The following is a 21,070-nucleotide window of genomic DNA, read 5'->3' as shown; positions in this document are numbered from 1 at the left end:
CTCCCAGCATCGGAGTCTTCTCCAATGAGTCAACTCTTCATATGAGGTGGCCAAAGTATTGGAGTTTCAGCTTTAGCATCATTCCTTCCAAAGAAATCCCAGGGCTGATCTCCTTCAGAATGGACTGGTTGCATCTCCTTGCAGTCCAAGGGACCCTCAAGAGTCTTCTCCAACTCCACAGTTCAAAAGCATCAATTCTTCGGCGCTCAGCCTTCTTCACAGTCCAACTCTCACATCTGTACATGACCACAGGAAAAACCATAGCCTTGACTAGATGGACCTTTGCTGGCAAAGTGATGTCTCTGCTTTTGAATATGCTATCTAGGTTGGTCATAACTTTCCTTCCAAGGAGTAAGCGTCTTTTAATTTCATGGCTGCAGTCACCATCTGTAGTGATTTTGGAGCCCAGAAAAATAAAGTCTGCCACTGTTTCCACTGTTTCCCCATCTATTTCCCATGAAGTGATGGGACGGGATGCCATGACCTTTGTTTTCTGAATGTTGAGTTTTTTTGGTTTTTTTTTTTTTTTTTTTTGCCTTCATTTTATTTATTTATTTATTTATTTTTAATTTTATTTTATTTTTAAACTTAACATAACTGTATTAGATTTGCCAAATATCAAAATGAATCCACCACAGGTATACATGTGTTCCCCATCCTGAACCCTCCTCCCTCCTCCCTCCCCATTCCAATGTTGAGTTTTAAGCCAACTTTTTCACTCTTTACTTTCACTTTCATCAAGAGGCTTTTTAGTTCCTCTTCCCTTTCTGCCATAAGGGTGGTGTCATCTGCACATCTGAGGTTATTGATATTTCTCCCGGCAATCTTGATTTCAGCTTGTGTTTCTTCCAGTCCAGCGTTTCTCATGATGTACTCTGCATATAAGTTAAATAAACAGGGTGACAATATACAGCCTTGACGAACTCCTTTTCCTATTTGGAACCAGTCTGTTGTTCCATGTCCAGTTCTAACTGTTGCTTCCTGACCTGCATACAAATTTCTCAAGAGGCAGATCAGGTAGTCTGGTATTCCCATCTCTTTCAGAATTTTCCACAGTTTATTGTGATCCACACATTCAAAGGCTTTTGCATAGTAAATAAAGCAGAAATAGATGCTTTTCTGGAACTCTCTTGCTTTTTCCATATACTAGACTCCATATTTGTAAAAGAGATTTGTATTGCATAGTGAAAGCCTTTTACACTATTAGCTGTTCTTAGTGTATTGCCATATGTCTCTTGATAGATATTCCAAAGTTCTATGGGAAATGAGGGTTCAACTATGTGCTTTCAAGGCCTGTGCTCTTATTCTCTTCAATACAGTGTGCTTCTAAATAAAAAAAAAACAACTCTTGGGGCAAATCACTGTTAGCTCAATAAAACCATCAATAATGTTGATAACTAGAAGAAATGCTAATGCATTTCAACAGGCTGAAACCAAACTGTCAACCCCCAAATCGTCAACCAGTTATTTTATCTTTCATGGGAAAACTGACTTATCGTCAATCAGTTACACTGCAGAAACACATGTGGCACAGAAGTGGCAAAGATGATTATGGCAAAAGCACCTAGCTGCTGCTGCTGCTGCTAAGTCACTTCAGTTGTGTCCGATTCTGTGAGACCCCACAGACAGCAGCCCACCAGGTTCCTCTGTCCCTGGGGTTCTCCAGGCAAGAACACTGGAGTGGGTTGCCATTTCCTTCTCCAATGTATGCATGCATGCTAAGTCGCTTCAGTTGTGTCCTACTCTGTGCGACCCCATGGACAGCAGCCCACCAGGCTCATCTGTCCACAGGATTCTCTAGGCAAGAATACAGGAGTGGGTTGCCATGTCCTTCTCCAAAAGCGCCTAGAATCCATAACAAATATCTTTCCTGACCACAATGGTATGAAACTAGAAATCAATAACATGAGGAAAGCTGTACAACTCACAAATTGCAGACATTAAGCAATATGTTCCTAAATAACCAATGAGACAAAGAATAAATCCAAAGGGAAATTAAAAAATACAGACATACTTCAGAGATATAGTGGGTTTGGTTCCAGACCAATATAATAAAGCAAAAATGGTGATAAAGTGAGTCACATAAATTTTTTGGTTTCCTTGCACAAATAAAAGTTTTTACATTGTGTGCCCTCCTTGGTCCCCCGGTGGCTCACACTCCATGCTCCCAATGCAGGGGATGCAGGTTCAACCCCTGGTCAGGGAACTAGATAACACATGCTGCAACTGGAGATCCCACACGTCACAGCTAAGACCCAGTACAGCCACATAAGTAAATAAATAAAAATAAATTTTAAAAATGTTATGTTTACATTATACTGCAGTCTACTCTGTGTTAAAGAGCATTGTCTGAAAACACCAAGTACATACCTTAATTTAAAAATAATGCTTTTGAAAAAGTAGTGCAAATAGACTTGCTTAAGCCAGGGTTGCTGCACACCTTAAGTTTGTATAAAACACAGTATGTGGAAAGCACAATAAAGTGAAGTACAATAAAACAAGGTTTGCCTGCAGATTGAAAAAAAGAATATGGAACAATAACATATCAAAACCTGTGGGATGCTGAAAAAGCAGTTCTAAGAGCGAAGTTTAAAGTGGTAAAGACCAAAATTAAGAAATAAGAAAAAAAAATTAAAAAACCCAACTTCACTTTATACCCTAAAGAACTAGAAAAACAACAACAAACTAAACAGAAGGAAGGAAATAACAAAGAGTAGAGTAGAAATAAATGAAACAGAAACCAGAAAAAATAAAGATAAATAAAATTAAACACTCTTTTTAAAAAAAATATAAAACTGTCAAATCTTTAAACTAACATAGTGTGTAGATAAAAAGAAACCTTGTGCATTGTTGATGGGAATAAAATTAGTACAGATACTATGGAAATCAGTATGGAGGTTTCTCAAAAAAATTAAAAATAGAATTACCATATGATCCAGCAATTCTACTACTGGGTATACATCTAAAGAAAGGAAAACAGGATCTGGAAGAGACATCTGCATGCACCCCAAAGTTCATTGTGGGCTTCCCTAATAGCTCAGTTGGTAAAGAATCCGCCTGCAATGCAGGAGACCCCACTTCAATTCCTGGGTCGGGAAGATCCCCTGGAGAAGGGAAAGGCTACCCACTCCAGTATTCTGGCCTGGAAATTCCATGGTCTGTATAGTCCATGGGGTCACAAAGAGTTGGACACAACTAAGCAACTTTCACTTTCACCGTTCATTGTAGCACTATTCACAATACCCAAGATGTGGCAACCTGATGCCTTAAAAACACAAATTTAAAATTCTGTAAGTCAGAAGCTTGAAATGAGTTGTTCAGGATGAAAATCAAGGTATTGACAGGTCTGGTACCTTCTGGGGACTTCAAAGAAGACTTTGTCTCTTGCTTCCTTCAGCTTCTAGAGACTGCCAGTATCTGTGACGGCTGGCCGCATCACTCTAATCTCCGCTTTGCTGTCCTGGTGCCACCTTCTCGATCAACCCTCTGGCCTCCCTCTTACAGAATCTCCTGTGATAATATTTAGGGTTCACCAGGATAAATGCCCCATCTCAAATCATTTAACCTAATCATATCTGCAAGTCCCTTTTGCATATACAGCAACATTTTACATTCTACAAATCAAGATGTAGATATCTCTGGGGGGCAATTATTCAGTGCACCACAGTAGTAAACTCCTGTTCCATCCAGCTGCCAGCAACCACTGTCTCTTAGTTCTGTCTCTAGAGCTTTGCCTTTTCCAGATGTCATATAAATACAATTACTACAGTACACAGCCTTTGGACTCTAGTTTCTTACCAAGATGCACATTGCTGTTGTGCAGTGGCTAAGTTGTGTTCAACTCTTTGCAACCCCATGGACTGCCGCAAGTTAGGCTTCCCTGTGCTTCACTATCTCCCAGAGTTTGCTCAAACTCATGTCCATTGAGTCAGTGATGCCATCCAGCCATCTCACCCTCCATTGCCCCATTCTCCTCTTGCCCTCAATTTTTCCCAGAATCAGGGTCTTTTCCAATAAGTCGGCTCTTCACATCAGGTGGCCAAAGTATTGGAGGTTCAGCTTCAGCCTAAGTACATCCAATGAATATTCAGGGTTGATTTCCTTTAGGATTGACTGGTTTGATCTCCTTGCTGTCCAAGGGACTCTCAAGAGTCTCTTCCAGCACCACAGTTTGAAAGCATCAGCACTCAGTCTTCTTTATGGTCCAACTCTCACATTTGTACATGACTACTGGAAAAACCGTAGCTTTGACTATACAGACCTTTGTTGGCAAAGTAATGTCTCTGCTTTTTAAAATGCTGTCTAGGTTTGTCATAGCTTTTCTTCCAAGGAGCAAACATCTTGTAATTTCGTAGTCACCATCTGCAGTGATTCTGGAGCCCAAGAAAATAAAATCTGTCACTGTTACCACTTTTTTTCCCATCTATTTGTCATGAAGTGATGGGAATGGATGCCATGATCTTAGTTTTTTGAATGTTGAGTTTTAAGCCAGCTTTTTCACTCTCCTCTTTCACCCTTGTAAGATGCACATTAGATTCATTCATATTATTACACTTATCATTAGTTCATTCTTTTTCATTGCCAAGAAGTATTCCATTGCATGGACGTACCATCCTATGTTTATCCATTAACAAGTTGAGAGACATTTGTGTTGTTTCCAGGTTTTGATAAACACTCTTGTGCAGTTTTTTGTATGAACATAGTTTTCTTTTCTCTTGGGTAGATACCTAGGAATAGGACTGCCAGGCTGAATGATAAGTGAATATTTAACTTTCTAAGAAACTGCCAAACTACATTCCAATATGGCTGTACTCATTATGTCTTTTCTAAAGCACACAGTCACCCAACGAATAAACAATGAAAAAGTGTTCATAAAGAAAAAGTGGAGGAAATAGATCTTGGTTACACAACACTGTTTGCCAAAGTGATAGGATTAATTCTCAATAGAAAAAGATACAGAGGTAAAAATAGAAAAGTATACTTAAAAGCCAGGATAGACAGTTCTACAGGCTAAAATATAGAGCTAATAATAATTCTAGATATTACTTAGAAAATAATAGAGGGGCAATAGTGAATAGATAATAGTTGAAAATTTTTCAGAACAGAGAAGATATTTAAATCCACAGATTGATAATGCACAGACAGAATAAACACAGTCACAACCAGATACATTATGATGAAAATATGGAATATTAAAGATAAATAAAAATCTTGAATCAGATAGTACAAACAGATTACCTAAAAGAATGAAAACAAAGACTGATACCAGGCATTTCATCAATAGCCAGGCAAGAATAAATAAATAAATCAACAAATTTTTATGCAAAATATTAAGACCAGAAATATTTCAGAATTCAAATTTCATAGGCGAGAGTATGTTAGAAAATTAATATGGTCCATATACTGTATATTACATAGCAAATTTAGCCAGCTCTGAGGACCAAGGCTTAAGTAGCAAGGTGAGAGGAAGAGAGATGACAATAGGTTCCAGAAGCTTCCAGAGCAATTACAAAGAGCTAGGGACATCACCTCAGGGAAGATGTGACAATCTATACTAATTTTGTCTGGAAACCGCAAATTAATTTGCATGATTTTGTTACCTTGTTTCTCTGTACTACTTATGCATAACAAATAAAGAAGTTAAAGCCTCCATACCTCTTCTCCCAGAGCTCTTAACTTCAAAAATCCTTCTTCTACTACCCAGAGGTCCAATCTTGAGGTCCAATCTTAAGTGTTTTTGGTCTGCACTTCTAGAAATATTTTTCAATTACTTTTTTTGATTCACACTCAAAATAAGAAATGTATTTTACATCACAACCCAGAAATTACAACCCCCACACACATATACATTTGAAATATATGCTGCAGTAATACTAATTACACAGTGCTAAACACTGACATTTTCCACCCTGTTTTACTCAACTTGAAAAAATCCTTGTTGTGACTTACTTACTAAATTGATTTCATGACACACCAACAGTAGCAACCTGCAGATTGACAAGGACTGAGAAATCTATGCATGTATATATAATCAGTTTTCCACAACTGAAATTGGACTTCCCTGGTGGCTCAGACGGTAAAGCATCTGTCTACGATGCGGGAGACCCGGGTTTGATCCCTGGGTTGGGAAGAACCCCTGGAGAAGGAAATGGCAATCCACTCCAGTACTATTGCCTGGAAAATCCCATGGAGAGGAGCCTAGTAGGCTACAGTCCATGGGGTGGCAAAGAGTCGGACACAACTGAGCGACTTCACATTCATGTTCATGTTCCACAACTGATGGTTCCACATCCATGGACTCAAACAATCATGGGTAAGAAATATCTGAAAAAAAATTCCAGAAAGGTCCAAAAAGCAAAACTTGAATTTGCCATGTGCTAGCAACTATTTACATACAATTTAAATTATCAGTTCAGTTCAGTTGCTCAGTCATGTCCAACTCTTTGCGACCCCATGAATCGCAGCACGCCAGGCTTCCCTGTCCATCACCAACTCCCGGAGTTCACTCAGACTCACGTCCATCGAGTCGGTGATGCCATCCAGCCATCTCATCCTCTGTCGTCCCCTTTTCCTCCTGACCCCAATCCCTCCCAGGATCAGAGTCTTTTCCAATGAGTCAACTCTTCACATGAGGTGGCCAAAGTACTGGAGTTTCAGCTTTAGCATCAGTCCTTCCAATGAACACCCAGGACTGGTCTCCTTTGGATGGACTGGTTGGATCTCCCTGCAGTGCAAGGGACTCTCTCAAGAGTCTTCTCCAACAATGCAGTTCAAAAGCATCAATTCTTCAGCCCTCAGTTTTCTTCATAGTCCAACTCTCACATCCATACATGACCACAGGAAAAACTATAGCCTTGACTAGACGGACCTTTGTTGGCAAAGTAATGTCTCTGCTTTTCAATATGCTATCTAGGTTGGTCATAACTTTCCTTCCAAGGAGTAAGCATCTTTTAATTTCATGGCTGCAGTCACCATATGCAGTGATTTTGGAGCCCACAAAAATAAAGTCTGCCACTGTTTCCACTCTTTCCCCATCTATTTCCCATGAAGTGATGGGACCGGATGCCATGATCTTCCTTTTCTGAATGTTGAGCTTTAAGCCAACTTTTTCACTCTCCTCTTTCACTTGCATCAAGAGGCTTTTTAGTTCCTCTTCACTTTCTGCCATAAGGGTGGTGTCATCTGCATATCTGAGGTTATTGATATTTCTCCTGGCAATCTTGATTCCAGCTTGTGCTTCTTCCAGCCCAGTGTTTCTCATGATGTATTCTGCATAGAAGTTAAATAAGCAGGGTGACAGTATACAGCCTTGACGTACTCCTGTTCCTATTTGGAACCAGTCTTTCGTTCTATGTCCAGTTCTAAGTGTTGCTTCCTGACCTGCGTACAGGTTTCTCAAGAGGCAGGTGAGGTGGTCTGGTATTCCCATCTCTTTCAGAATTTTCCACAGTTTATTGTGATCCACGCAGTCAAAGGCTTTGGCATAGTCAGTAAAGCTGAAATAGATGTTTTTCTGGAACTCTCTTGCTTTATTAGGTATTAAAAAGTAATATAGAGATGACAAAGTATAGAGAAGGATGTGCATGCACACATTGTGTGTGTGTGTGTGTGTGTGTGTGTGTGTGTGTACTCAGTTGTTCAATCATGTCTGACTCTTTCTGCTAAAATGGTATAAAACATTATACTATTTTCCATAAAGGATGTGAGCATTTGTGGATATTGGTATTCTCAGGTGGTCTTGGAACGAATCCCCTGGGGATACCAAGAAACAACTAACTGTACATCCTTTTCATATAAAAATGAGATTATACACATTGTAACTTGTTCCTTTTTACATTTGTTGTTAATATACTCTTAGTGTCACCAAGAGTTAAAACATAGCTATATTCTCATTGAAGGGTTTCCCAATAGCTCAGCAGTAAAGATTGTGCCTGCAATGCAGGAGACACCGGTTTTGATCCCTGGGTCTGGATGATCCCCTGATGGAGGAAATGGCAACCCACTCCAAGATTCTCACCTGGGAAATCCCATGGACAGAGGAGCCTGGCAGGCTACAGTCCATGGGGCTGCAAAAGTGTTGGACACGACTTAGTGACTAAACAACAATATCCTCATTTGCATACTTTTCCTATTCATTCTTATATTCTGGAAGAAATTATTTTCTAAAAATGACTTTCTAAGATACAAAATTAGAAGCATCTGGTTTAGTAGTAACCTTCTAATATGTCATAGATAAAAACAGTATCTTAAATCCTTCCCTAAGAAATTCTACGTTTACATATACAGAATTTCCTGTCAAAAAGTCCAAGCTGTCCACATCATGCTTATTCACTAATGTGGAATTTGAGGGTGGAGCTATCATCGCTTGAAAGAATTATGAGTAATGTCAAGATCTTTATGCTGCAGCTAGGCCCTTTCCTATATGCATGTTGAACTAGATTGCTCAGTAGTTTTGCAATATAAATGTTTATGAATTCAATCACAGGGCTCTATACTTATCATAAGAAGAGGGAAATATGACAGTGTTTCCATTCTATTTAAAAGGTGTAACTGAAACATACAAAAATGTTCTACTGAGGTTGTAGAATCTTTATTAATAATTTATAGACACCAAGAAAAATATAATTTATTTAAGAATGCATATCTATGAATTTTAATATATAACATTTGATATTTGACATAATAGTTTAACTAAGGTAGAATACTTATAACAATAAACAGGATGTGCATTTTATAACTTTTAACTCAATTTTTTGATTTTGAAATAATTTCAGACTTAAAGGATAGTTACAAAACAGTACAACCACTGAGTGCCAAGAAAGTGGTTTCTAAATATCATTAAAAAAAAAAAAAAAAAAAAGCTAAGGGTTTGGAAGAAACAGCAGATTATAGAGCTGGAGCAGGAAAAATACAAGACAAAGCAGAAGAATTTTGTACCACCAGAAAGCAAGAGAATGCGCACAAACCAAAAGGATGGGGACATATTAAAAGGCCACAAGAGGGGCTTCACTGGTGGCTCAGTGGTAAAGAATCTGCCTGTCAACACACAAGATGCAGGTTTGATCCCTGGTCCAGGAAGATTCCATGTGCCACTGAGCAACTAAGCCTGTGTGCCACAACTATTGAGTCTGTGCTCTAGAGCCTGGGAGCTGCAACTACTGAGCTCACGATCAGCAGCTATCGAAGCCCACGTGCCCTAGGGCCCATGCTCTACAACAAGGGAGGTCAAAGCAATGAGAAGCTCACATACCACAACTAGAGAGTAGCTCCTGATCGCTCAACTACAGAAAAGCCTGGATAGCAATGAAGACCCCAAACAGCCAAAAATAAATGAATAAAATTAAAAAAAAGTCTATCAGAACTCCAGATAATCAAAGCCGACACAAATCAAAGTGACACAACAAAGAGTTTATTAGAGTGAACGTGAAAGTGAAGGTGAAGTCGCTCAGTCGTGTCCGACTCTTTGCAACCACATGGACTGTAGCCCACCAGGCTCCTCCGTCCATGGGATTCTCTAGGCAAGAATACTGGAGTGGGTTGCCATTTCCTTCTCCAGTTTATTGGGGTATAACCCCCAAAATAAAAGTAAGTGAAGCTGTACAAATATAAACCAATGATACATAAATAAGTAGGGGAGAATAGTCAAATCTTCCCTACAGAGGAATTCAAATAATATACAGAAACTCTCCTATCCAGAAGGTCAGTGTTTTTTTTTTTAATTTTATTTTTTAACTTTACAATATTGTATTGGTTTTGCCATATATCAAAATGAATCTGCCACAGGTATACATGTGTTCCCCATCCTGAACCCTCCTCCCTCCTCCCCCCCATACCATCCCTCTGGGTCATCCCATTGCACCAGCCCCAAGCATCCAGTATCGTGCATCAAACCTGGACTGGCGACGGAAGGTCAGTTTTAAACCTGCCCCCTGCCCCATGCCCCTTCCTTTGAGAGTGGGCTGGAGTTAGTGACTCCCCTACAAATAGACTGAGGGAAAAATTGGAACTTTGTAGAGAAGAAACCTAGAAGATACTTCCTTAGCCAAGGTATCAGGTTTACATCACTAGCATTACCCTATTGATAGCATCTTCTCTCTGACATAATGTAAGATGAGAAGGGTACTTCACCTCTGTAGTACTCTTAAAAAAAAAAAACAAAAAACCCAATAAGAAAACCAAAATTGAGAGCTATCCTAGAAATATTTCACCAAGACTCCTCAAAAATATTAAAATCATGAAGAATAAGGAAAGAATGAGACTGTCACAGACCAGAAGAGATTTGGAGAGATGATGAATTAAATGCAAGGTGGTGTCCTTGATTGGATACCAGAAAAAGGCCATTAAAAGAAAAATTAGTGAAATGTGATTGAAGTCTGGAGATTGGAGGAAAATTCATGGAAAATGGGTGAAATTTAAATAAAGTCTGAGGTTAACAATGATGTACCAATATTGGTTTCTTAGTTTTGAAAAATGTACCACAGTAACTTAAAATGACGTTAGAGGAAACTGAAATTGGGTAAAGGGTGTACCACATTTTCGAATTTTCTGTAAATGTTAAATTATTCTAAAATAAAAGTTTGTTTCTTAAAAAGTATAAAGAATTTTCATATATACTTCAGATTTCCCAAACTCCTTAACATTTTAGCACATTTGCTTTATCAGTCTTTTTCTCCTCCTTCAGATTTTTTTCTGAATTTGATAATAAGCTGAAGATATCATTCCCCTTTACTGCTAAATATTTCAGTGTATTTCCTTAAAAAGTATATTTATCAAAATAAGGTAATCACCATTAATACAGTACTATCCAAACTACAGACCTTCATATTTTACCAATTGTTCCACTAATGTCCTTGATAACAAGAAAAGAATAAAATGATAAAATAAATGTTTCTGTCTTGACCCATGATCTATTCCCAGGTAAGAATTGTAGTTAATGTCATATCTTTTTAGTATTCTTTGATCTGGAACAAGTTCCTCATTCTTCGTCTTTCTTGACCTTGATATTTTTGAAGAATATAGGCCATTTATTTTGTGAAATGCCCCTCAATTTGAGTTTGACTGATGTTTCATGTTTGACTGATGCTTCATGTTTCAGGTTATATGTTTTTGCAGGAATGCCACAGAAGTGATGTTATGCTCTTTTCAGTGCATTCTATCAGGATGCATGATATCTGTTTGTCCCATTAATAACAACATTAACTCTGACAGTAGTAAAGGTGATATCTCCACTGTAAACTTACTATTTTTTTCTATTAATGATTAGTAAGTACCTTGTGGGGAAGTTACTTTGACACTGCAAAAACATCCTTCTTGTTATCACCTCTTCAGGCATTAGTTGTAGGAACCACTGATGATTCTTGCCTGCAAGAATTCCTGGCTATTTTTATGTGTTTGTATTTCCATGTGAATTCTCTATCAACTTGTCTAGTTCTATAAAAAAAAGCAGTAGCTATTTTTTTATAGAAATTATGTGAAAATTATAAATTAGGGAGAATTGTGTTTTCATTAATTTCATCATTCAGATCAAGTTTTGTGTCTTTCAGAAGTGTTTTAAAGTTTTTCTCAATAGTTTTTCTACATGTGTTACATTTATTCCCAAGTATTTATCTTTTTGTTATTTAACTGGGGTTTTCCCTAAAACTATAATCCTCTAACTGGTAAATATCTGCACATATAAAGAATATTGAGTTCTGAATGTTCATTTTATAGCCTGCTAGTTACTAAATTGTTTTATTATTTGTGTTAATTTTATGATTAATTCTCTAGGGCATGAGTCCACAAACTTTTTCTGTACAATATCAGATAGAATATTTTCAACTTTATGGGGCAAATCACTTCTATCATAGCTATAAACTCTGTCAGTGTATGGCAAAAATGGCTACAGCCAACACACAAAATGATACAACCAGATGTGGCTGTCTGGCTACTTTGCTGATTTTTGCTCTAGGGTTTTCCACATATACTATCTTTGCATGTTGACATCCATTTGTCCCAGCACTATTTGTTGAAAACACTATTTTCCCCCATTGAATTGTCTTGGCATTCTTAGTAAAAATAAACTGATCATAAAGATAAGTGTTTATTAATTACTAGACCTTCGATTTTATTCCATGAACATATGTGCTTATTTGTATGCCTTTTTTGGGAATGTGGGGGTAGGTGACAGATATTTTCATGAACTAAACTCTTTTTATCCCCACTTTTCATTTTCTTTTTATATATTTCAAGTTGCTGTCAACTTCTGCATGTCTGTGAAAAGAACTGCCCATTTGGGGAAGTTTATAAGATTCCTAGTTTCAAAAATGTCCTCTGCTTTAGGTAAAGTATGGTTTCTTTACTGATTAGATTCAGGGGCTGGGTTCTGTGAACAATTTGTCCTCTTATTTTTAAAAATATCCTTCTGTGTTGCAGGACCCTAAATTTAACTGTTTAGTTTCCAAAAGGCATTTATCCCTTCCTTTTTAACCCGCTTCTCTCCAAGAGTTGACTTTCCAAAACTGTCTCTTTGAGTCCTATGCAAACTTGTAAGTCCGTTTTCTGTATTAATTCTTGTCTATCAGGATGTTTTTCAGTATTTGGGGAGAAATTAATTTTCCTGGAAGTGATTTTAGATCAGCCTTAAAGCCTATAATTAGTTTCTCTCTTATCGTGTGCAATTTTACCCAGACCACCATGGCTCTCCACCAAGGCTTGCACAGAGTGTGAATGATTTCTTATTAATTTTTCTACTTACAGATAATCTCAAATTTGAATATTCTCTGTGTTCTAGTTATAGTAAGACCTAGGTTATATGTAGCTTTATGTTCTTCTTTACTGTTTTTTTGAAGGATGCATGGGGAAATTCAGATTTGTGTATTTGTCATTACTTCAGTTACCCAATCAATACTTAATTTTTTAAAAATATAAATTTATTTATTTTAATTAGAGGCTAATTACTTTACAACATTGTATTGGTTTTGCCATACATCAACATGAATCCGCCACGGGTGTACACTTGTTCCCCATCCTGAACCCCCCTCCCACCTCCCTCCCCGTACCATCCCTCTGGGTTATCCCAGTGCACCAGCCCCAAGCATCCTGTATCATGCATCGACCCTGGTCTGGCGATTCATTTCACATACGATATTATCAATCAATCCTTTAATATTTTTATAAACATTTTGTTTGTTTATTTCTGGATGAAGGACTGTAGGGTTCTTAGTGGTTTGGGTTATGTTTACTCAAGTAATAGTACTTGAGGATGATATTGCAAATAGCTAATCTTCATTGACTCAATGGTGAATATACTATATGGTGAATTCTTATTAAAGATACTGCACTTCTTCTACCATGATATTCAAACAACTAATAAATGATGTGATCTAATCAGTGCTGACAATAGTGGAAGAAAAAATCCTGTTAACTAAAATACAAAACAAAGCAAAACTTCTATACCCAAAAGGAGCTATATTTTTTCATTTACAGTTCTCTTTCCACCAGGAAATTTTTCCTTTAAATATTCAAGCTTAATAAATCAGTAGTTTGTTATACTGTCTATATGAGAGACTATTTGATTCACAGTCTATGCTACTTTTGACTTTTCTTGAGCTTTGCTTACCAGAGTAGAGCCCATGTCAAAAACCTAATGACCATGATATTAAAAATAAAATATTAAATGAAATTGCTAGAAACCAACACAATACTGTAAAGCAATTATCCTTTAATTAAAACTAAATTTAAAAAAATGAAATTGCTGTTGTTGTTTAGTCACTAACTCATGTTCGACTCTTTCGAGCCCATGGCTGTAGCTCAACTGTCCTCAGGATTTCCCAGGTAACACTCCAGAGGGGTTGCCATTTCCTTCTCTAGGAGATCTTCCCAATCCAGGGATCAAAGCCACCCCTCCTATATCCACTGCATGGGAAGATGGATTCTTTACCACTGAGCCCATCTGAAATTACTATCTTTTAAAATACAAACACCTACATACATTTATCTGTATTTAACAGAAATTAAGTTGAAATACTTATTTTAGTAAATATATTTATTCTTTTATTATTTTTAATTAAAATCCAGTTGATTTATAATATTATGTTAGTTTCATGTATATAGCATAGTGATGTAGTATTTTTACAGATTATATCCCATTAAAAGCTATTATAAGATAATGGCTAAGGGCTTCTTTGGTGTCCCAGTGCTTAAAAAAGAAAAAAAAATCTGCCTGCCAATGCAGGAGACATGGATTTGATCCCTTCCCTTGTCTGGGAAGATCCCACATGCCGCAGAGCAACTAAGCCCTTGTACCACAACTATGGATCCTCTGCTCAAGCCCACATGCCACAACTACTGAAACCCATGTGCCCTAGAGCTTGTACTATGCAACAAGAGAAGCCACACAATAAGATGCCCGTGTACCACAACCAGAGAGAAGCCCCCGTTTGCCACAACTAGAGAAAAGTCCGCACAGCAACGAAGATCCAGCACAGCCAAAAATACATAAAATTATTAAAAAAATAAAGATAATGGTGTAATTCCCTGTGCTAAATACAATATATCCTTGTTGCTTATCTATTTTATACACTGTAGTTGATACTCTTAATCCCACTGCCCCTCTGCTTCCCTCTCCCATAAGATAATCATTAATTTGCTTTCAGTATCAGTGAATCTGCTTCTGTTTTGCATGTACATTCATTTGTATTATTTTTAAATTTCAAATATAAGTAATATCACAGCATTTGTTTTTCTCTCTCTTACTTATTTCATTAAGCATAATATTTTCAAGGTCAATCCACGTTGCAAATGGCAGAATTTCATTGTTTTTTAAGACTGAGTAATAGCCTACTGTGGGCTTTCCAGGTGGCGCTAGTGGTAAAGAACCTGCCTGCCAATGCAGGAGACATGAGATGTGGGTTCAATCCCTGGATTGAGACGATCCTCTGGAGGAGGGTATGGCAATCCAACCCAACCAATCCCACTCCAGTGTTCTTGCCAGGAGAATTCCATGGACAGAGGAGCTTGGTGGGCTACAGCCCATGAGGTCACAAATTGGTGGACATGGTTGAGGTGACTTAGCATAGCAAAGCACAGCAACAGTCCATTGTATACACATACTATACTTTCTTCATCCATTCGTTTATTAATGGGCATTTGGGTTGCTTCTACATTTTGGCTATTGTAAACAGTGCTACTACAAACATTGGGGTATCTTTTCAAATTAGTGTTCTTGTTTCTTCCAGATATACACCAGGAGTGGAACTGCCTAAAGTAGTTCTATTTTTAGTTTCTTGAGGAACCTCTGTACTGTTTTTCATAATGGCTGCACCAATTTACATTCCCATTAACAGTGTAGGAGAGTTCCCTTTTCTCCACATCCTCTCCAACATTTGTTATTTGTAAAGATATTTCTTTAAATTGCTGTGACTTAGTATTTTTATACTTGAAACTACAATAGCATTCCTTAGGTATCACTATACTGATTTTTTTTTTCTTATTTTTTTAAAGTACTGCCTTTCTTTCATATAGGAGTTAGAAATGATTACTGAGAATTTGGGACTTCTCTTTTTCCATCAGCTACATAGTATGTGATCATAACTAAATACTTTTGCCACTCTCAGCTTTTGCTTTTGTAATAAGATATGTCATTAATTTGATAACTATTATGAGAGGTTTTGAAAGGTTTAATTAGTGTTTGTAAAATACTCTGATATATTAAAAAGAAAAGACACAAAGCAAATTACCAGTAATTATAATTTTGCCTAGTACATGTTACTATGCTAACAATCACTGCAAGAGCATTCATGGTATCCTATGAAGCTAAGAGTATCTCCAAAAATCTACTATTCTCAATATAAAAATATTTCACTAAAAGATATTCCTCTATCATATATAACAATATTTATCCTTTTCTATCAAACACTATATATTATATAAAGTATTACAGTCTTTTTCTTCTAAATATAAAATATTTTAATCTAAGCTATTGCTGCATCACATAATAAAAATGTTTAGCCCTTCCTATCATATTTCTTTATAATGGTGAGTCTACTTTTAATACTACCTTGAATCAAAGCTTTCTTTTTTAATGTTCCTGGGAATTAAAATCTGTCTATTCATTTTATAGCTGTATCTGAAGGCACTAATGATACATTTAAAAATTTCCAGTGGCAATAAACATTTCTGACATAATTAAATAGTATCCTGAACTAAAGACTTCTCAGCAACAATATTTACTCTATCTGTCTAAAATGTATTTAAGGCATATGTACTACTACCAGATAATTACCACTTTAAGCACCTTACAAAAACCAAAACCCCAGTATCTCCTCGTTGGCCCATTTATTTAACATTTACTAAGTGCCTACATCTTGCAAGGACTGTCTTCTGATCAGAAGACAGAATTTTCAAATTCTATTCTTCATGGAGCTTGTAATAAATTTCAGTGGATACATATCCTTTAGTATTTTGCTACCACATTTTGATTAATCAATCATCCCAAATGCTACTTATCACTTCTTTTTATTTGAATCTCACCTCTACTGCTAGGTCCAGTTGCGATGTCACATCCACAAAGCCTACAACTGATTTGATTCATCTTGTATTACAACACTTTCTATCAACTCATAATTGCTAGAACCTTAGCTGCTTATCTCAACCACAGAAGCCAACAGTCCAGGCACTTTTACTCGTGGCATTACAGTGCAAACTCATTACTGGCAGAAAAAGGCCAAACAGATAATAATCTTTAGAAACTGTTCAACATTTAAAGCTGTGAATGGGACTTCACCAGCGGTCCAGTGGTTAAGATTTCACCTTCCAATGCAGGGGATTCAGGTTCAATCTCTGGTCTGGAGCTATGATCCCACATTGTTGTTGCATGTATGCTCAGTTATATAAGACTCTTTGCAACCCCATGGACTGTAGCCCACCAGACTCCTCTGTCCATGGGATTTCCCAGGCAAGAATACTGGAGTGGGGTGCCATATCCTCCTACAGAGGCTCTTCAAGACCCAGGGATCAAACCTGCGGCTTACATGTCTCCTGCATTGGCAGGCGGATCCTTTACCATCCCACATAACTTGTAGCTGAAAAAACAAAATATGAAACAGAGTCAATATTGTAACAAATTCAATAAAGACTTTCAAAAATGGTCCATATAAAAAAAAATCTTTAAAAAATGTGAAGTAATGAAAAAGTATCCACCTTCAAATTGTCTTGAGTCTGAAATATTTGAGCTATGAATACTATCTTTTATTATTAGCAAAAATCACTTAATCAAGTTATTGTAATAAAATTTTCAAAGTATTTAAAATAGAAAACTATTTCAAGATACTTTTAAAATATCAATGAATAGCATACTACATACATGTTAGATTATAACACCACAAAGGATATGGACATAAAGTTCTCAAATTCTTTATCTTGCCACCTGTCTTAAACTAAGGAATCTATCTTAAATTTATCAAACTCACCTTAAAATTATTTTAAATAAATCAAAAATATAAGTAATGCTAGATAGCCAGCTGTTCACCTTTTAGATAAATGATCTTTTAAAAAGCTTTGAGAAAGGTGGATGAAACTGGAGCCTATTATACAGAGTGAAGTAAGCCAGAAAGAAAAACACCAATACAGTATACTAACGCATATATATGGAATTTAGAAAGATGGTAACAATAACCCTGTATGCGAGACAGCAAAAGAGACACAGATGTATAGAACAGTCTTTTGGACTCTGTGGAAGAGGGAGAGGGTGGGATGATTTGGGAGAATGGCACTGAAACATGTATAATATCATATAAGAAATGAATCGCCAGTCCAGGTTTGATGCAGGATACAGGATGCTTTGGGGCTGGTGCACTGGGATGACCCAGAGGGATGGTATGGGGAGGGAGGTGGGAGGGGGGTTCAGGATGGGGAGCACGTGTACACCTGTGGCGGATTCATGTTGATGTATGGCAAAACCAATACAATATTGTAAAGTAATTAACCTCCAATTAAAACAAAAAAATTTAACTTTAAAAAAAAGCTTTGAGAATTTGGCATTAATACTATATTTCTACATCATATTTTAAACATCTGTAATAATTTTGAATGATATATAGAAAGTTTTATTCATGTATTATGAAGTCTGCATTTTCTAATTAAGATGTAAAAAATACACCTCTCCCAAGAAGATAAAAAAAGAACAATAGTGCATCTGAAAAAATTATAATAAAGACCTTTTTTTTGGCCATTTAGCACAGCTTGTAGGATCTTAGTTCTCCAATAAGGGATCTTGTGCCAGCCTCTGCAGTGAAAATGCCAAGTCCTAACCACTGGACTGGGCTTCCCTGGTGGCTCAGTGGTAAAGAATCTACCTGCAATGCAGGAGACACCAGTTTCATCCCTGGGTAAGAAACATCCCCTGGAGAGGGAAGTGGCAACCCACTCCAGTATTCTTGCAGGGAAAATCCAAAGAGAAGCCTGGTGGTCTATAGTCCATAGGGTTGCAAAGAATCCCATGGACAGAAGTGCCTGGTGGGCTACAGTCCATAGGGTTGCAAAGAGTCAGACACAACTGAGCACATTGCACAATCACTGGACCACCAGGGAATTCCCAATAATGGTTACTTGAAAGAAATTGAGAGAATGAATGCATACCTTCAACTGAATCAGTTAAAAATCTTTTTCAAAACAGGTATCTATAAACTTTTTAAATGTCCTTTTGCTCCTTTCAAATTATATGAAGATACCATAATTCAATGAATTGCTATTCATGCATGTATAATATAAAATAAATAGTTTGTTTTATTTCACTTGCTATTGACAATTTATTTGCAGATGGCAAATTCTACCCCAAAGACTGTTAATTGAATAATAAAGTCTGGCAATTCAAAGATACTACTTTTTTCCCTGATATCAGACAAGCAATTTATAAAATAACTATAAAAGAATAACTGTGACTAATTGTAATTTCCATTTAACAGAATCTTTTCATACTATTTATTACTACTATTTATTATTTATTCTATACTATTTTATTTAATTAGCTTGGGCTTCTAGGACAAATGGACTGGATGGCTTAAACAACAGACATCTCTTACAATTCTGGAGGCTAGGGAGTCCAGGACCAAGTTACCTGCAGATTTGGTGACTGATGAGGCTCCACTTTCTGGTTTGTAGACAGTTCCTTTCTCACCGTATGCTCACATGACTCTCTTCCTCTCCTTACAGAGGCACTAATTCCAGTATGAGGATCCCACTGCTGTTTCTGTTCAATCCCTAAGTCATGTCTGACTCTGCAACCCCATGAACTACACAGCATGCCAGGCTTCCCTGTCCTTCTCTATCTTTGAGTTTGCTCAAATTCATGTCCATTGAGTCAGTGATGGCATCCAACCATCTCATCCTCTGTAGCCCCCTTTTACTCTTGATCTCAAATTTTCCCACCATCGGGGTTTTTTCAAATGAATTGGTTCTTTGCATCAGGTGACCACATACTGAAACTTCAGCTTCAGCATCAGTCCTTCCAGTGAATATTTAGGGTTGATTTCCTATGGGATAGACTGGTTTGATTTCCTTGCAGTCCAAGGGACTCTCGAGTCTTCCCTAGCATCACAATTAGAAAGCATCAATTTTTTGGTGCTCAGCCTGGTTCAAAACTTTATGGTTCAAAACTCACATCTGTACATGACTACTGGTAAAACCACAGCTTTGACAGCATGGACCATTGTCAGCAAAGTGATGTCTCTGTTTTTTAACAAGGTGTCTAGGTTTGTAATAGCTTTTCTGCCGAGGAACAAACATCTTTCCTGGTTGCAGTCACCATCCACAGAGATTTTAGAGCCCAAGAAAATAAAATGTCACTGTTTCCACTTTTTCCTCTTCTATTTGCCATGAAGTGATGGAACCAGATGCCATGATTGTAGTTCTTTGAATGTTGAGTTTTAAGCCAGGTGTTTCCACTCTCCTCTTTCACCCTCATTAAGAGGCTCTTGAGTTCCGCTTCAGTTCCTCTTCACTTTCTGACAGTAGAATGACATCATCTGCATATCTGAGGTTATTGATATTTCTCCCAGCAATCTTGATTCCAGTGTGTGCTTCATCCAGCTTGGCATTTTGCATGATGTACTCTGCATATAAGTTAAATAAGCAGGGTGACAATATATAGCCTTGATGTACTCCTTTCCCAATCCGAAACCAATCCGTTGTTCAATGTCCGGTTTTAACTGTTCATTCTTGTCCTGCATACAGATTTCCTAGGAGACAGGTAAGCTGGTCTGGTATTCCCATCTCTTGAAGAATTTTTCACAATTTGCTGTGATCCACATAGGCACAGGCTTTAGCGGAGTCAATGAAGCAGATGTTTTTTTGGAATTCTCTAGTTTTCTTTATGATCCAATGGATGTTGCCAATTTGATCTCTGGTTCATCTGCTTCTTCTAAATCCAGCTGGTACATCTGGAAGTTCTCAGTTCACATACTGCTATAGCCTAGAGCATTACCTTGCTAGTATGTGAAATGAGCACAATTGTACGGAAGTTTGAATATTCTTTAGCATTGACCTTCTTTAGTACTGAAATGAAAACTGAACTTTTCCAGTCCTGTGGCCATTCCTGAGTTTTCCAAATTTGTTTATAGGTTGAGTGCAGCACTTTCACAGCATTATCTTTTAGGATTTGAAATAGCTCACCTAGAATTTCACCACCTCCTCTAGCTTTGTTCTTAGTAATGCTTCCTAAGGCCCACTTGACTTTATACTCCAGGATGCTTGGCTCTAGGTGAATGACCACACCATCATGGTTATCTGGGTCATTAAGAACTTTTTGGTAGAGTTTTCTGTGTATCCTTGTCACCTCTTATTAATCTCTTCTGTTTCTGTTAGGTCTTTGCTGTTTCTTTCCTTTATTGTGCCCATCTTTGCATGAAATGTTCCCTTGGTATCTCCAATTTTCCTAGAGATCGCCACACTTTCCCATTCTGTTTTCCTCTATTTCTTTGCATTGTTCACTCAATGTCTCTCCTTGCTATTCTCTGGAACTCTGTATTCAGTCAGGTATGTCTTTCCCTTACTCCTCTGCCTTTCACTTCTCTTCTTTTCTCAGCTATTTGTAAGG

At 37.3% G+C, this 21,070-nt stretch overlaps 1 protein-coding gene across 3 annotated transcripts in view; it reads right to left on the bottom strand.

The window, feature by feature from the left end:
* The window catches only part of BAZ2B (bromodomain adjacent to zinc finger domain 2B), a 420,528-nt gene that overhangs the window by 379,653 nt on the left and 19,805 nt on the right, over nt 1-21,070 (bottom strand). Inside the window, exon 2 of one of the 3 annotated variants that reach the window (XM_055572452.1) lies at nt 5,656-5,750. The exons of the other annotated variants lie outside the window; for them this stretch is intronic. The gene's annotated coding sequence lies outside the window, so the exon portion shown is untranslated. The remainder of the gene's footprint in view (nt 1-5,655; nt 5,751-21,070) is intronic. 3 annotated transcript variants of the gene reach the window in all.

The sequence above is a fragment of the Bubalus kerabau genome, chromosome 3 (genome assembly GCF_029407905.1).
Source record: "Bubalus kerabau isolate K-KA32 ecotype Philippines breed swamp buffalo chromosome 3, PCC_UOA_SB_1v2, whole genome shotgun sequence".
Classification (NCBI taxonomy): Eukaryota; Metazoa; Chordata; class Mammalia; order Artiodactyla; family Bovidae; genus Bubalus; species Bubalus kerabau.
This window is presented reverse-complemented; position numbering and strand designations above follow the sequence as displayed.